A 17,620-nucleotide genomic window follows, 5' to 3' on the forward strand; every position below is an offset into this window, starting at 1 on the left:
GGCGGACGCGCTTTCCCGACGGTTCGAGCGCACGGAAAGACCCGTGGAGCCAGAACCTATTCTCCCCATGAGTTACCGTGCTGGTCCGGTGAGGTGGGCTATTGATGACACGATTCAGGAGAGCTTACAAGCGGAACCAGCCCCTCCAGAAACCCCGGGGTCTAAGGTGTTTGTGCCAGCTCCTCTTCGACCTCAACTGATGGAATGGTGCCACACGTCGCTGGGATCTGGTCATCCCGGAATCACTCGAACTACACGACTCATCAGCCGAAAATACTGGTGGGATTCCCTCACAGATGACGTCAGAGACTATGTCTTATCCTGTCCAGTATGTGCTCAGTCCAAGGTACCTCGTGCACTACCGGAGGGTAAGCTGATGCCATTGCTAACTCCTCAACGACCATGGTCGCACATTGCTATGGACTTTGTTACCGACCTACCAGAATCAGAGGGCCATACTGTAATTCTCGTGGTCATCGATCGTTTCTCCAAGATGTGCCGGTTAGTACCCATGACCCGTTTGCCTAACGCCACTCAGATGGCTGAGACTATGTTTAACCAGGTGTTCCGGCAGTTTGGTGTCCCGGAGGATATTGTTTCCGACCGGGGACCCCAGTTTGTATCCCGGGTATGGAAGGCCTTCTGCGAACGCTTGGGCATCTCGGTTAGCCTAACCTCCGGATATCATCCCCAGGCCAATGGGCAGACAGAACGGCTCAACCAGGAAATTGGGAAATATCTACGGCAACAATGTTCGCGGCAGCCGCAAGAGTGGAGTCGATTCCTTCCTTGGGTAGAGTATGCTCAGAACTCACTCATTCACACCTCCCTACGCTTAACGCCCTTCCAGTGTGTTCTAGGGTATCAACCCCCCCTGTTCCCATGGGATACCGCATCAGGGATGGTACCGCCGGTGGACGAGTGGTTCCGTCGGAGTGCGCAGGTCTGGGAGACGGCCCATCAACATCTCAGTCAAGCCTCACAAGAGCAAAAGACCTACGCCGACCGACGCCGGAGACCTACTCCCACTTATCAACCCGGGCAACGAGTGTGGCTGTCTACCCGAGACCTGCGGTTCCGACGGAGCTGCAAGAAGCTCCAACCCAGGTACATTGGTCCTTTCAAAGTTCAGAGACGTATTAACCCTGTCACCTACCGTCTGTTACTCCCTCGACACTACAGGATAAACCCCTACGTTCCACGTCTCCCTGTTGAAACCTGTCCATTATAGCCCGATGTATCCACCAATCGCTCAACAACCTACTACACCACCTTTGGAGGATGAACAGGACACCACCTATACAGTCCACGAGATACTGGAGTCAAGACGGAGACGAGGGGGCATCGAATATCTTGTGGACTGGGAGGGATATGGACCTGAGGAACGGTCCTGGGTTCCGGCTAAGGACATACTGGATCCCGCTCTCAAGGCCACTTTCCACGCTGAGCACCCAGATCATCCAAGACCCCGACCCAGAGGAAGACCACCCGGTAGAGGTAGAAGGCCGTCAGGAGCCGGCCCTGGGGAGGGGGATACTGTAAGGGATCGGGGGTTGGCAGGGTCTAGACAGAGTCTGACACTTCCCCGATCTACAGAGAGGGGGAGTCATCAGACTCGATCTGGTTCACCTGAGTTCTGAGCACACCTGTCAGTAATTAGTGTAGGATTTAAGGTGTGCTCAGAAGCTCAGTCGGCGCGAGGTATTGTTCCATTGTGACTTGCTAAGCGTTTTGTTCCGAGGAGAGAGAGAGAGTTTGTTGTTTTTGATTACCCGTGTATCCGACCTGTGCCTTGTTGTTTGACTCCCCGAATTGCTTAATCCTCTGCTTGTCTACCCCAGTGATTACCGTCCTCTGATCCTGTGCCTGTGCCCTCGACTACGACTAAGCCCGCTCCATTGGTACCTCTGCCTGTCTATGCCTGGCCCGGTTTTGACCACAGCCCGCCCGACCACGATTAAGCTATTCCCTTGTCTGTACTCTAATAAAGCATCGCTATTCTGCGATTGGATCTTACCACTCTGTCCGAGTATTCATTACACTGATTGACAATACATTTCACATGCTGTTGTGCAAATGGAATAGACAACAGGTGGAAATTATAGGCAATTAGCAAGACACCCCCAATAAAGAAGTGGTTCTGCAGGTGGTGACCACAGACCACTTCTCAGTTCCTATGCTTCCTGGCTGATGTTTTGGTCACTTTTGAATGCTGGCGGTGCTTTCACTCTAGTGGTAGCATGAGACGGAGTCTACAACCCACACAAGTGGCTCAGGTAGTGCAGCTCGTCCAGGATGGCACATCAATGCGAGCTGTGGCAAGAAGGTTTGCTGTGTCTGTCAGCGTAGTGTCCAGAGCATGGAGGCGCTACCAGGAGACAGGCCAGTACATCAGGAGACGTGGAGGAGGCCGTAGGACAGCAACAACCCAGCAGCAGGACTGCTACCTCCGCCTTTGTGCAAGGAGGAGCAGGAGGAGCACTGCCAGAGCCCTGCAAAATGACCTCCAGCAGGCCACAAATGTGCATGTGTCTGCTCAAACGGTCAGAAACAGACTCCATGAGGGTGGTATGGGGGCCCGACGTCCACAGGTGGGGGTTGTGCTTACAGCCCAACACCGTGCAGGACGTTTGGCATTTGCCAGAGAACACCAAGATTGGCAGATTCGCCACTGGCGCCCTGTGCTCTTCACAGATGAAAGCAGGTTCACACTGAGCACATGTGACAGACGTGACAGAGTCTGGAGACGCCGTGGAGAACGTTCTGCTGCCTGCAACATCCTCCAGCATGACCGGTTTGGCAGTGGGTCAGTCATGGTGTGGGGTGGCATTTCTTTGGGGGGCCGCACAGCCCTCCATGTGCTCGCCAGAGGTAGCCTGATTGCCATTAGGTACCGAGATGAGATCCTCAGACCCCTTGTGAGACCATATGCTGGTGCGGTTGGCCCTGGGTTCCTCCTAATGCAAGACAATGCTAGACCTCATATGGCTGGAGTGTGTCAGCAGTTCCTGCAAGAGGAAGGCATTGATGCTATGGACTGGCCTGCCCGTTCCCCAGACCTGAATCCAATTGAGCACATCTGGGACATCATGTCTCGCTCCATCCACGTTGCACCACAGACTGTCCAGGAGTTGGCGGATGCTTTAGTACAGGTCTGGGAGGAGATCCCTCAGGAGACCATCCACCACCTCATCAAGAGCATGCCCAGGCGTTGTAGGGAGGTCATACAGGCACGTGGAGGCCACACACACTACTGAGCCTCATTTTGACTTGTTTTAAGGACATTACATCAAAGTTGGATCAGCCTGTAGTGTGGTTTTCCACTTTAATTTTGAGGGTGACTCCAAATCCAGACCTCCATGGGTTGATAAATTTGATTTCCATTGATACTTTTTGTGTGATTTTGTTGTCAGCACATTCAACTATGTAAAGAAAAAAGTATTTAATAAGGTTATTTCATTCATTCAGATCTAGGATGTGTTGTTTAAGTGTTCCCTTTATTTTTTTGAGTAGTGTATAACATAACAAGGTCATAGAATATCAAGGAGTGGTAAATAGAGCTTTATGTTATTTTAGAGAGTAGTGGAAAGTCTGTGTTTCCTGGGACAGGCATGGCAGTGTCCTAGGGAAATTACAGTCTGTTTTTTGGTTTCGCTGGGAGAATGATTGAGAGGTTGATTTGGGTTGAATGAGGATTGTTAAACTAACGAAAGTATTCTTTGATGTGAGTACCTAGAAGTTTCTAATGTTATATATGTATTAACTTGATCACCCAAACGTAGACGTACGTCATGGGTGGAAAATTAATTAATATGGGGTTTATACGTTTTTACCGTTGTTGGATCATATGATAGAGATAAGATTTAATGATTAAACTGACCATAAGTAATGTGGTTATAGACGTAATGTATAACATAGTACAAAGCCAATATAGGGTTCCATTGAACTAATTATCAGGGTAGAGCTAACGTAGTGAAGTGATGGAACTTCATTATGTACCAGAAGTTAAGACTACAAACCATTGTAGTTGGGCTATTTGTGGGACTTATTGTCTTTTCAAAAGGCATCGGTTCCATAGTACTGACTAAAATCTGGGTTTTGGAGTGTAATTCATATGATGGTATGTGTTGCTTGAATGGATACTACAAAGTATTTGGTTTGGTGATGTTGAATGGAAGATTTGTAGCGTGGTGCGTGGTTTAAATAGAAAGACTCACTTATTTAACAGGAATAGCGGTAGTTATTTCTTTTTGGCCGTTGACTAAGGGTTTGCTAAAATAAACGATTGAGAATGGTGGCGTAATGTCTATAAATAAATTGGATATTGATCATATGGATATGCATTCAATATATGATGGTAAACTACAGCAAGTATTTGGTCTTACTTGTAGCCTACGTAGAAAGGATAGCTACCTACATCTGCTATATTCTGATAATGGAGGAGTGATGGTTTCATATGAGATGTGACTACGATCTTAGTTGATTAAATGGAAAATAGAATGTAGTTTACGACACACAGAGAAGTGAATGTCTTAGATTCAAGGGAAGTGAAGCAAGGGAACTTAGAGAATAATAGGAATATCAAACAAACACTAGGGATAATGTAGCTTTGTTAGAAGTATTATGGACATACTATCGTTATAGATAAACTGAACCAACATGAGTTACTACAGCAATTTAGGATGGTTAATGTTGTAGTTTTTAAACCCTATGATAGAGGTAAATGCAGAACGCTGTTTGAGAATGTGTTCTTTTGTGTACTAGTAAAACAAAACAAAATTGAAGAGTCCATGTTTTTTTTTGTCTGCGGGTGTTAATCATTGGGGCTCGCTTAAATGTGAGAAAGCTGTAAGGGTCATAATGGACAAGGATCAGTGGTTGCTGTGGAGAAGGAAGTCATAGGGGGTTGAATGTTTGGTGTGAAAGGGCTAGCTGGTTAGTGGTGCATACTAGTGACGTTTAGAGTGGTGACGTAACTTACTATGTGACTTGGAAGTAGTTGTTTAACTGGCTTTGCCAGGATAGCGGATTGTATGGAGCGACAGGTAATGGTGTTTCGATGATAAATGTCGTTGATATGTGTAGAGGGTCCCTGGTTCGAGCCCAGGTAGGGACAAAAAGCATAACTTTTACATTGATGTGGGTGACCTAGATTACTAGATGAATTGATAACATTATGTGAAAGGGATTGTTTTACCAACACATAGACGATAGTATAACATAGTAATTAAAGTTGCATATCTGTGAATAGATGTTTTGTTAGTTTTGACTATAACTTCACAATAATGTATATTCTGTTGAGGTACCGTTATATGGAAAGGTAGCTATAGCGAATAATAGATATTGTAGAGGGTTTACAAAGTAAGTAAGTTCATTGGGTGATGAGACATGTTGAATTAATGTTGAATTTAATTGTTTGAAAAAAGGTTAAGTAGGTTTATTGGGAGATGTGAAAGGTTGAATTGGATTGCTTAAGTAGCTTGGTATTAAAATAATTATTTCTAGCAAGGTCTATGAAAATATGTTATTAGGTAGTAGTGGTTTGTGGATACAGTTGACTAATGACATGATTTCATAAGAGGGTGACAGGAAGTAGTGATAGTTGGGTTATATTGACATATGTAGGAAGCATTGGGATGATATGAAGAACATGTCTAGATAGTTGAATATGGAACGTTATTTGATGATTGGTAATTATTATTATTACATTATATAGTTTGTTTTAACAACATTGAGTTATGCAGACAGTTCATTAATTCTAAAAACAATAATCTGTTTATGGTATGTTGAACAATGGGATATAGTTTTTACTATTAGGATGATGGATTAAATGAATTTTTTTTGTAAGTTATCAAGAAACAATAGGTTTATATTTTATAACATCAATGCAACAGGTTGCGAGGATTAAATTAATAGAAAGGGGTTATAGGTTTATATTAGAAGGTGTAGTGTACTTAAGGAAACGTGTTATTATCTAGTGTCTTCTAAGTGGGATTTTCTTTTACAGGATTGATGGAAGTCTCCTATAGTATTATGTTAAGGGTAAAGTAGGAGACAACGTATCAAACAATTTTTTTAATAGATGCCTGGGATAAAATATAATGTCTTACTTAAGCGGAGTATGTGATTGTATTGGCTAATGAATGAAATATGACATTTACAGGGGTGACAGGAACAATAGAAGGGGAAACAGATATTTCCTAGGTAGTTGATCAAGTAAACGATAATGGATCATTTAATATGGGATCACATGGAGCAGATTTAGGGGTTCAATGATCATTGTGAGAATTAAAGAGGACATGGTCTGAAGGGTAATCAATTAAACATAATCATTCAAGGAATTTTGAGTGGTTTTCATCTTTTGAGAGATTTTATATAATATTTTTATGGAGTAGTTATGAGGAATGAGATTGATACAAAGGATTATTGATGAGATAGGACTGTGTATACAGTGGGGGAAAAAAGTATTTAGTCAGCCACCAATTGTGCAAGTTCTCCCACTTAAAAAGATGAGAGAGGCCTGTAATTTTCATCATAGGTACACGTCAACTATGTCAGACAAAATGAGAATTTTTTTCTCCAGAAAATCACATTGTAGGATTTTTTATGAATTTATTTGCAAATTATGGTGGAAAATAAGTATTTGGTCAATAACAAAAGTTTCTCAATACTTTGTTATATACCCTTTGCTGGCAATGACACAGGTCAAACGTTTTCTGTAAGTCTTCACAAGGTTTTCACACACTGTTGCTGGTATTTTGGCCCATTCCTCCATTCATATCTCCTCTAGAGCAGTGATGTTTTGGGGCTGTTGCTGGGCAACATGGACTTTCAACTCCCTCCAAAGATTTTCTATGGGGTTGAGATCTGGAGACTGGCTAGGCCACTCCAGGACCTTGAAATGCTTCTTACGAAGCCACTCCTTCGTTGCCTGGGCGGTGTGTTTGGGATCATTGTCATGCTGAAAGACCCAGCCACGTTTCATCTTCAATGCCCTTGCTGATGGAAGGAGGTTTTCACTCAAAATCTCACGATACATGGCCCCATTCATTCTTTCCTTTACACGGATCAGTCGTCCTGGTCCCTTTGCAGAAAAACAGCCCCAAAGCATGATGTTTCCACCCCCATGCTTCACAGTAGGTATGGTGTTCTTTGGATGCAACTCAGCATTCTTTGTCCTCCAAACACGACGAGTTGAGTTTTTACCAAAAAGTTCTATTTTGGTTTCATCTGACCATATGACATTCTCCCAATCCTCTTCTGGATCATCCAAATGCACTCTAGCAAACTTCAGACGGGCCTGGACATGTACTGGCTTAAGCAGGGGGACACGTCTGGCACTGCAGGATTTGAGTCCCTGGCGGCGTAGTGTGTTACTGATGGTAGGCTTTGTTACTTTGGTCCCAGCTCTCTGCAGGTCATTCACTAGGTCCCCCCGTGTGGTTCTGGGATTTTTGCTCACCGTTCTTGTGATCATTTTGACCCCACGGGGTGAGATCTTGCGTGGAGCCCCAGATCGAGGGAGATTATCAGTGGTCTTGTATGTCTTCCATTTCCTAATAATTGCTCCCACAGTTGATTTCTTCAAACCAAGCTGCTTACCTATTGCAGATTCAGTCTTCCCAGCCTGGTGCAGGTCTACAATTTTGTTTCTGGTGTCCTTTGACAGCTCTTTGGTCTTGGCCATAGTGGAGTTTGGAGTGTGACTGTTTGAGGTTGTGGACAGGTGTCTTTTATACTGATAACAAGTTCAAACAGGTGCCATTAATACAGGTAACGAATGGAGGACAGAGGAGCCTCTTAAAGAAGAAGTTACAGGTCTGTGAGAGCCAGAAATCTTGCTTGTTTGTAGGTGACCAAATACTTATTTTTCACCATAATTTGCAAATAAATTCATAAAAAATCCTACAATGTGATTTTCTGGATTTTTTTCCGTCAATTTGTCTGTCATAGTTGACGTGTACCTATGATGAAAATGACAGGCCTCTCTCATCTTTTTAAGTGGGAGAACTTGCACAATTGGTGGCTGACTAAATACTTTTTTCCCCCACTGTATCTATATTATGTTTTGTGTGTAATTATTGGATTATTGATTGTAATTGAATGTTAACAAAATTTATAATTTCTCTTCCAGGAGAAAGGGGATTTCCTTATCTCATTGGAATGTTGCCTAGGGCTAGGGGGAGCAGTTTAGTGAAGTTAGGCAGTATTAGGTCGTAAAAGGGAGCTACCAAATGAAGTAAGGCCTGGCTATTTTTGTTTGTTGTTTTCAATTGGATTTTTCAAATAAAACACAACACACCTAGTATGGGGATCTATTTTCTTATAACTAGATGTGATGCCTAGCTTAGAAAGAATACATTAATGATTAAACATAATAGGTTTGTACTGTACTGATATTGTTTAATATAACAAGCTGTGATTAATATGGGGAACTGTTAGGGGGTAGGATGAGATAAGACTTGTGTCTCACATACACACACACTGCCTCTTTGTTAAACCACTCAAGGACATGTGTTCTGCTACAAAGATGTCTGAGGTTGCTGACTCGAGACAAGTTGTGGAGATAACAACTAATGCCTGGCAACAGTGAAGCGCCAAGGGTCTGGGACCAGCCTGTGCGCCAACGATAGGCTGAGTAAGTCTAAACCACGCTCAGTCTCTACTCTGATAGGCCAGCAGGGAGCGGGAACTATCTCTGTCAGAGTATTTAAAGAAGAACTTATAACAATGGCTCAGTTCTCTGACTGCCCTGCGTGGTTTTTCAGTGGGCCCGTATATACGAACATCATATTTACCAATTCAAGTGTTTGCATTAATTAAAATACTAGTCTATTTTAGAAGACGTGTATTGACCTCTTTTTGTTCCTATACCAGATTTGAATTGACGCAACTTAACAATTGGTGACCACCGACGTGATCTGGTAGAGGGACTTCGCTGGGTATTGTCCGGCCCATTGGACATCTCTGTCATTGAACGGTGTGTTTCACAAAGAGTCCGGACTACTAAAAACAGGTAAGCAGACACCTATTGTTATATAACTAAAGTTCTGCACATTTGGCTTTATCCAAATTAATTTTGTGAAACACCTGTCTGATGTAAGTGAACTAAATTATGAATTATTATACGAATTATTATGAGTAGATAAGCACCATATTGTGACATGCAAACCTTTGGTGAATGTGAATGTTAAACCATGGTATTATAGAGTATTGTTCTACCGGCAAGGTCCGTAATTAAGAGGGTACGGCTAGGATCGGGGAAAATACTGAAACCCTCAGGCTAGGACCACCAGGGGTGGGAACTGGGGGTATAGGGAATTATTGGATGAAAAGTGTTGCGCTACTGGCAAGGATCGTAACTACGAGGGTACGGCTAGGATCAGAGGGACACTTACAATTTTAGATAGTGTTGCGCTATCGGCAAGGTCCGTAACTAGTACGGCTAGGATCGTAGGAGCACTTTAAAGTACACTATAGTGTTGCGCTTCGGCAGGGAGTTGTACTTGGGGGTACGGCCCAGATCAGAGGAGCACTTTAAAGTATAGGGTGTCATATGAATGAGAGTGCGAATGATCCCAGTGTAATAAAAGAGTGAATGCGGGTTATTAAAATTAATAAACCTGTATACCTTGATAGAAAACTAATTAGGAGTTAAAGAAGTCTGTAGCTGCTTAAACCGAATAACCCATTAATAATAATTGGGAACATAAAGGTAAAATAATGAATAACTAGTATGACTAAACTGAAACGTTTGAACTGATATAATTGAACTGTAACGTTTGATGTTTGACATAGCATAATACTGGTTTTAAATAATTATGTTGAAGCAATTTGGTTTATTATTTGATTTAACGTTTGATGTTTGACATATCATAATACTGGTTTTAAATCATTATGGTGAAGCAATTTGGTTTATTATTTGATTTAACGTTTAATGTTTGACATAGCATAATACTGGTTTTAAATAATTAAGTTGAAGCAATTTGGTTTATTATTTAATTTAACGTTTGATGTTTGACCCTGCAAAAATACTGGTTAAATAATTAGACTGAAATAATTTGGTTTATCGTTGAAATATAAATATGCACCGACTTTAACTAATTAGGTGGGAATAATTTGATTTAAATAAATAGATAGACATACTTTAAATAATTAAATAACGGACGAATATTACAAATTAAAATGAAAAACATGACTACCAGTGGAGAAGCGGAAAGAATATTGACGTATGAACTTGCTCACCCGAACGTAGACGTACATAATGGTTGAGAAAGTAGAGAATATTAACATTTGCATTTTTGGTCATTTAGCAGACGCTCTTGTCCAGAGCGACTTGCAGGAGCAATTTGGGTTGGGTGCCTTGCTCGGGGGTACATTGGCAGATTTTTCGTCTGGTCGGCTCGGGGATTGGAACCGGCGACCTCTCGGTTGCTGGCACGGTGCTCTTGGTTACTGGGCTACCTGCTGCCCCATATGAGCCTAAGGTTGTGCCGTTGTTTGATCATGTGATGGGGTTTGATGAGTGATCGGACCATGACTGGTGTGGTTATGGAAGTAATGTATAAATAGTGGAGAGCCAATAGGGGGTTCCATTGAACTATTATGTTTTGTTGGCCATTTCGGTGGCATGGGGTGGGGTCTGTGTGTATGAGTGAATTCAGCGGCTGGTATGGGTGGTGACCGGATACTACTGAGTATTTGGTTTGTTGATGTTGAATGGAAGATTTGTAGCGTGGTTGGGGTTAAATAGAAAGACTCACTTATTCAATAGGGAATGGGTGAAGGGAGAGAGAGTTTTTGTGTTGCTGAATGAGGTAAGAGCTAGTGCGGTTTTCATTTGGTGACGTCACTTGCTCTATGAACTGGAAGTATTTACCTTCAAAGCATCGCGGAATGTGTGGGGTGACTGGCAATGTATGTAGAGGGTCCCTGGTTCGAACCCAGGTAGGGACAGTGGGTAAAGCTTTCGCATTGGGGCTATAGACCTAGATTACTACGTGGATTGAGAAATGTGAAAGGTTGAATTAGATAGCTTAAGTAGAAGTATTCTAGAAAGGTCTATGAAAATATGTCAAAAAAAGGTCCCCGCGCCTCCCCCGTTGTGTAGGAAGGAGCAAGGGGAGGGGTGAGAGATAGTTCAAATGATAGGAATATCATTAAATGTATGCTTATCAACGATAGCAAGTATTTGTTTTATTAATTAGGGCCTTATCAGAGAGAACAGTTAAAGAAATTGAATAGCGAACTGAAATGGCGATAGAGCTGTGAAAATTGAGTTGAGGACAAAGGAGAATAATTTATGGCTCTGGTTAGCGGGAGAGAAAAAAAAATAGACAGTCCAGCGAGTTAGATTGAGCTGTAAGATTTCAAGTAGAGGTCTAAATACTTGACTGAAAGGCAGTGCTTTGATAAATTATAATTGTTATTACTTTATTTGATAGGTTGCTTAACACCAGTGGTGTATGCAAATAGTCGGTGAATTCTAGAACAATAATTTATTTTCGTTACGGGGACCAGGGGATGCAAGTAGCTTTAGCTATTATGCTGAGGGAATAGCACCAACCTATAGTGGGTTCTAGATTTGTTAAATAAACAAACGTATATTTTAAACTAAAGTAATGCAATAGGCTACAATTATAACATTATCAGAAAAAGGCACAATTTAATGTGAAATAGTTATTACAATTATTATTAATAGTTATTACAGTTATTATCATTGATCCAGTAATGATAGAAGGATAGTAGAGGAAACACAAGGGATTAAATCTCATTTAAGGAAAGAAGAAGAGTATGAAGATATATTAGGGAGAAAATACCATTAACTGAGGGATATAAAACATTTAGCTGAAAAAGACAACAGGAATAATTTACCTTACACCCTAATATAGACATTAGACCACACCAGAAGTAGAGATGGCAGGATCACCAGTAGCAATCATGAAGAGAAGGTTCCCAGAAAATAGTGAAGATATTGGTAATATCTCTAACAAATGAGAAAAAGGACCAGAAAGATAGTAACTAAATGGCCAAAGGAGGGAACGTTTGATGTAACTGTGATTATATTGGCTAAAAAATGAAATATGACATTTACAGGGGGGACAGGAACAATAGAAGGGGAGACAGATTTTCCTAGGGGGTTGATCAAATAATTGATAATGGATCATTTGAGATGAGATCACATGTAGCAGATTTAGGGTAATCGATTAAATAATCATTGTATACTTGAGGAATTTTGAGTGGTTTTATGGATTAGTTATGAGGAATTAGATTGATACAAACAATTATTGATGGGTTAGGACTGGGGATATCTATATCATGTTTTGTGTGTACTACCATCTTTAGATTACTGATGGTAATTGAAGGTTAACAAAATGTATAACCAGGAGAAAGAGATTAGCTTATCTCATTGGAATGTTGCCCAGGGCTAGGGGGAGCAGTAGTGAAGTTAGGCGGTCATAAAAGTGAGCTACCAAATCAAGTGGGGCCTGGCTATTTGTGGTTGTTGTTTTTCAAATTGGGTTTTTCAAATAAAAAACAACACACCTAGTATGATTGTTATAAAGGGTTGTTATGTTAAAATTAGGCAGTATTTAAAAATAAGGGATGGCAATTGGATGATAAATTACCAATATTACCTAAGTGATTGTTTAGGTAGGTGGTAATATTGACACATGAGCAAAACATATGTCAAAAAGGGGGATGATAAGTAGATGGTAGGATTAAATAATAAATATATACAGTGAGGGAAAAAAGTATTTGATCCCCTGCTGATTTTGTACAATTGCCCACTGACAAAGACATTATCATTCTATAATTTTAATGGTAGGTTTATTTGAACAGTGAGAGACAGAATAACAACAAAAAAATCCAGAAAAATGCATGTCAAAAATGTTATAAATTGATTTACATTTTAATGAGGGAAATAAGTATTTGACCCCTCTGCAAAACATGACTTAGTACTTGGTGGCAAAACCCTTGTTGGCAATCACAGAGGTCAGACGTTTCTTGTAGTTGGCCACCAGGTTTGCACACATCTCAGGAGGGATTTTGTTCCACTCCTCTTTGCAGATCTTCTCCAAGTCATTAAGGTTTCGAGGCTGACGTTTGGCAACTCGAACCTTCAGCTCCCTCCACAGATTTTCTATGGGATTAAGGTCTGGAGACTGGCTAGGCCACTCCAGGACCTTAATGTGCTTCTTCTTGAGTCACTCCTTTGTTGCCTTGGCCGTGTGTTTTGGGTCATTGTCATGCTGGAATACCCATCCACGATCCATTTTCAATGCCCTGGCTGAGGGAAGGAGGTTCTCACCCAAGATTTGACGGTACATGGCCCCGTCCATCGTCCCTTTAATGCGGTGAAGTTGTCCTGTCCCCTTAGCAGAAAAACACCCCCAAAGCATAATGTTTCCACCTCCATGTTTGACGGTGGGGATGGTGTTCTTGGGGTCATAGGCAGCATTCCTCCTCCTCCAAACACGGCGAATTGAGTTGATGGCAAAGAGCTCGATTTTGGTCTCATCTGACCACAACACTTTCACCCAGTTCTCCTCTGAATCATTCAGATGTTCATTGGCAAACTTCAGACGGGCCTGTATATGTGCTTTTTTGAGCAGGGGGACCTTGCGGGCGCTGCAGGATTTCAGTCCTTCACGGCGTAGTGTGTTACCAATTGTTTTCTTGGTGACTATGGTCCCAGCTGCCTTGAGATCATTGACAAGATCCTCCCGTGTAATTCTGGGCTAATTCCTTACCGTTCTCATGATCATTGCAACTCCACGAGGTGAGATCTTGCATGGAGCCCAAGGCCGAGGGAGATTCAAATCAAATCAAATCAAATCAAATGTTATTGGTCACATGCGCCGAATACAACAGGTGCAGACATTACAGTGAAATGCTTACTTACAGCCCTTAACCAACAGTGCATTTATTTTAAACAAAAAAGTAAAAATAAAACAACAACAAAAAAAGTGTTGAGAAAAAAAAGAGCAGAAGTAAAATAAAGTGACAGTAGGGAAGCTATATATACAGGGGGGTACCGTTGCAGAGTCAATGTGCGGGGGCACCGGCTAGTTGAGGTAGTTGAGGTAATATGTACATGTGGGTAGAGTTAAAGTGACTATGCATAAATACTTAACAGAGTAGCAGCAGCGTAGAAAGGATGGGGTGGGGGGGCAGTGCAAATAGTCCGGGTAGCCATGATTAGCTGTTCAGGAGTCTTATGGCTTGGGGGTAGAAGCTGTTGAGAAGTCTTTTGGACCTAGACTTGGCACTCCGGTACCGCTTGCCGTGCGGTAGCAGAGTGAACAGTCTATGACTAGGGTGGCTGGAGTCTTTGACAATTTTGAGGGCCTTCCTCTGACACCGCCTGGTATAGAGGTCCTGGATGGCAGGAAGCTTTGCCCCAGTGATGTACTGGGCCGTACGCACTACCCTCTGTAGTGCCTTGCGATCGGAGGCCAAGCAGTTGCCATACCAGGCGGTGATGCAACCAGTCAGGATGCTCTCGATGGTGCAGCTGTAGAATTTTTTTGAGGATCTGAGGACCCATGCCAAATCTTTTCAGTCTCCTGAGGGGGAATAGGCTTTGTCGTGCCCTCTTCACGACTATCTTGGTGTGTTTGGACCATGATAGTTTGTTGGTGATGTGGACACCAAGGAACTTGAAGCTCTCAACCTGTTCCACTACAGCCCCGTCGATGAGAATGTGGGCGTGCTCAGTCCTCTTTTTTTCCTGTAGTCCACAATCATCTCCTTTGTCTTGGTCACGTTGAGGGAGAGGTTGTTGTCCTGGCACCACACGGCCAGATCTCTGACCTCCTCCCTATAGGCTGTCTCATCGTTGTCGGTGATCAGGCCTACCACTGTTGTGTCGTCGGCAAACTTAATGATGGTGTTGGAGTCGTGCCTGGCCATACAGTCATGGGTGAACAGAGAGTACAGGAGGGGACTGAGCACGCACCCCTGAGGGGCCCCCGTGTTGAGGATCATGTCTTTGTCAGTGGGCAAACGTACAAAATCAGCAGGGGATCAAATACTTTTTTCCCTCACTGTACAAAGGAGAGGACAAAATACTTAAAAAAAAAAAGATAGATACAGTCTAGAAAAAGAATGCAGTCAGAAATAGAAATTGAGAGCTGAACACGTGTGAAGATAGTTTATTAACCACACCCGTATGTCAGAGGTTTTGTGCCCCAGAGGTAAACTAAAGGAGAAGGTGACCCACTCTATCTAACCAGGTGACTGGTGAGCATCCAGTCCCTAAAGAAGAAAAACTGGAAGCAGGCCTGTTGGGAAGGGCCCTATCAGGTTATATTGGTCACTGCCTTTGCCATTAGGCTGCCTAATAGGCTGCCTAAGTATGGTCCCCAATCAGAGACAACGAGCTACAGCTGCCTCTGATTGGGAACCACCCCAGCCAACATAGATCTACACATACTAGATCTAAACATAGAAAATCAACATAGCAAAACACAACACAGAAAATACCCACCCTGACTCAACAAATACGAGTCCCCTGAGTCAGGGCGTGACAGTACCCCCCCCCAAAGGTGCGGACTCCGACCGCGCCACATAAACATAACAGGGTAGGGGCCGGGTGGGCATTCCGCCTCGGAGGCCCCCTGTTGCGCCCCTGGTCTGGTCTGGACCTCGGCGCCCTGCCTTTCCTCTCCTTCCTCCCACGAAGTACCAAGCCCTGTCTGGACCCTGGTGTGGGAGACCCCGAACCTGGAGAGGGGCTGACGTCTGGGTCTGGACTGGAACCGCTGACTGGAGCTGGACCCGACGACAGTGGAGCGAACTGCTCTGGCTCCGGAGTGGAGCCGCTGACCGGAGCTGAATCAGGCACCGGTGGAGCAGACTGCTCTGGCTCCGGAGTGGAGCACCTAACCGGAGCTGGATCAGGCACCGGTGGAGCGGACTGCTCTGGCTCCGGAGTGGAGCAGCCGGACTGGACACACGCACCACTGGCTTGGTGCGAGGGACAGGAACAGGCCGGACCGGGCTGGCGACGCGCACCACTGGCTTGGTGCGAGGAGCAGGAACAGGCCGGACCGGGCTGGCGACGCGCACCCCTGGCTTGGTGCGAGGGACAGGAACAGGCCGGACAGGGCTGGCGACGCGCACCACTGGCTTGGTGCGAGCGGCAGGAACAGGCCGGGCCGGGCTGGCGACGCGCACCACTGGTTTGGTGCGAGGGACAGGAACAGGCCGGACCGGGCTGGCGACGCGCACCACTGGCTTGGTGCGAGGGGCAGGAACAGGCCGGGCCGGGCTGGCGACGCGCACCACTGGTTTGGTGCGAGGGGCAGGAACAGGCCGGGCCGGGCTGGCGACGCGCACCACTGGCTTGGTGCGAGGGACAGGAACAGGCCGGACCGGGCTGGCAACGCGCACCACTGGCTTGATGCGAGGGACAGGAACAGGCCGGACCGGGCTGGCGACGCGCACCACTTGCTTGGTGCGAGGAGCGGGACTGGGTTCCTTTATAACCCCCCGCTCCTTCTGCTGCCTAACCAGCTCCTCTCGCCGTGCCTCTACACCTTCCTTCTCTCCTGTAGCGCCTCCCTCTGACCTAATAACTCCTGCTCCCTCTGAACCAATAGCCCCCGTAACATGGTGGCCTCCTCTCCTAACCTGCAGATCCGCCCTGTCGCTGCCTCGTCGTCCACACCGTGTGCCCCCCCAAAATTTTTTCTTGGGGTTGCCTCTCGGGTCTCCGTCGTCGGCACTCCTCTTCCCGTGAGGACTCCTCCGGGAGCCCCCACGAGTTAGGGAACAGACACTCGTCGTCGTCGTCATCCTCCGACTCCTCAGTGTAGTACTGTTCCCACTCCTCTTCCCAAGGTCGTAGGGATTCAATCCGAAACCCAACCGGGTGCAGTGGTCGGGGCTCTTCTCTATCGCTCCCCAACTACCCCTTTAGCCCCCCAAATTTTTTTTTATTGGGGCTGCTTCTCGGGCCTCCTCCTCGGCCGGCTTCCGTGTTGCCGTCGTTCCTCTCCTGCCTGGGCATTTACCTTCGCCCATGGCCCTTTCCCCGTGAATATCTCCTCCCATGACCACCATTTGCCCACCTGTGACATCGCTACTCGCTCTTCCTGGGCACGCTGCTTGGTCCTCGTTTGGTGGGATCTTCTGTCACGATCGCTTATAGACGGGACGGACCCAGGCGCAGCGTGATAAGCATACATGTTTATTTAAAGGAATAAACACTCGACAAAACAACAAACGAAACGTGAAGTCCAAGGTAGCACACAAACATACCTAACACGGACCAAGATCCCACAACCCACTAGTGCCAATAGGCTGCCTATGGTCCCCAATCAGAGACAACGAGCTACAGCTGCCTCTGATTGGGAACCACTCCGGCCAACATAGATCTACACATACTAGATCTAAACATAGAAAATCAACATAGCAAAACACAACACAGAAAATACCCACCCTGACTCAACAAATACGAGTCCCCTGAGTCAGGGCGTGACACAAATGTTCACTAACAGGGATATAAACAAATTTGTGCACAAAATTTGAGAGAAATAAGCTTTGTGTATGGAACATTTCTGTTCAAATATTTTTTATTGAACACACACAAGAATGGTGTATAGGTATGAAA

This window comes from Coregonus clupeaformis, chromosome 7 (genome assembly GCF_020615455.1).
Source record: "Coregonus clupeaformis isolate EN_2021a chromosome 7, ASM2061545v1, whole genome shotgun sequence".
Lineage (NCBI taxonomy): Eukaryota > Metazoa > Chordata > Actinopteri > Salmoniformes > Salmonidae > Coregonus > Coregonus clupeaformis.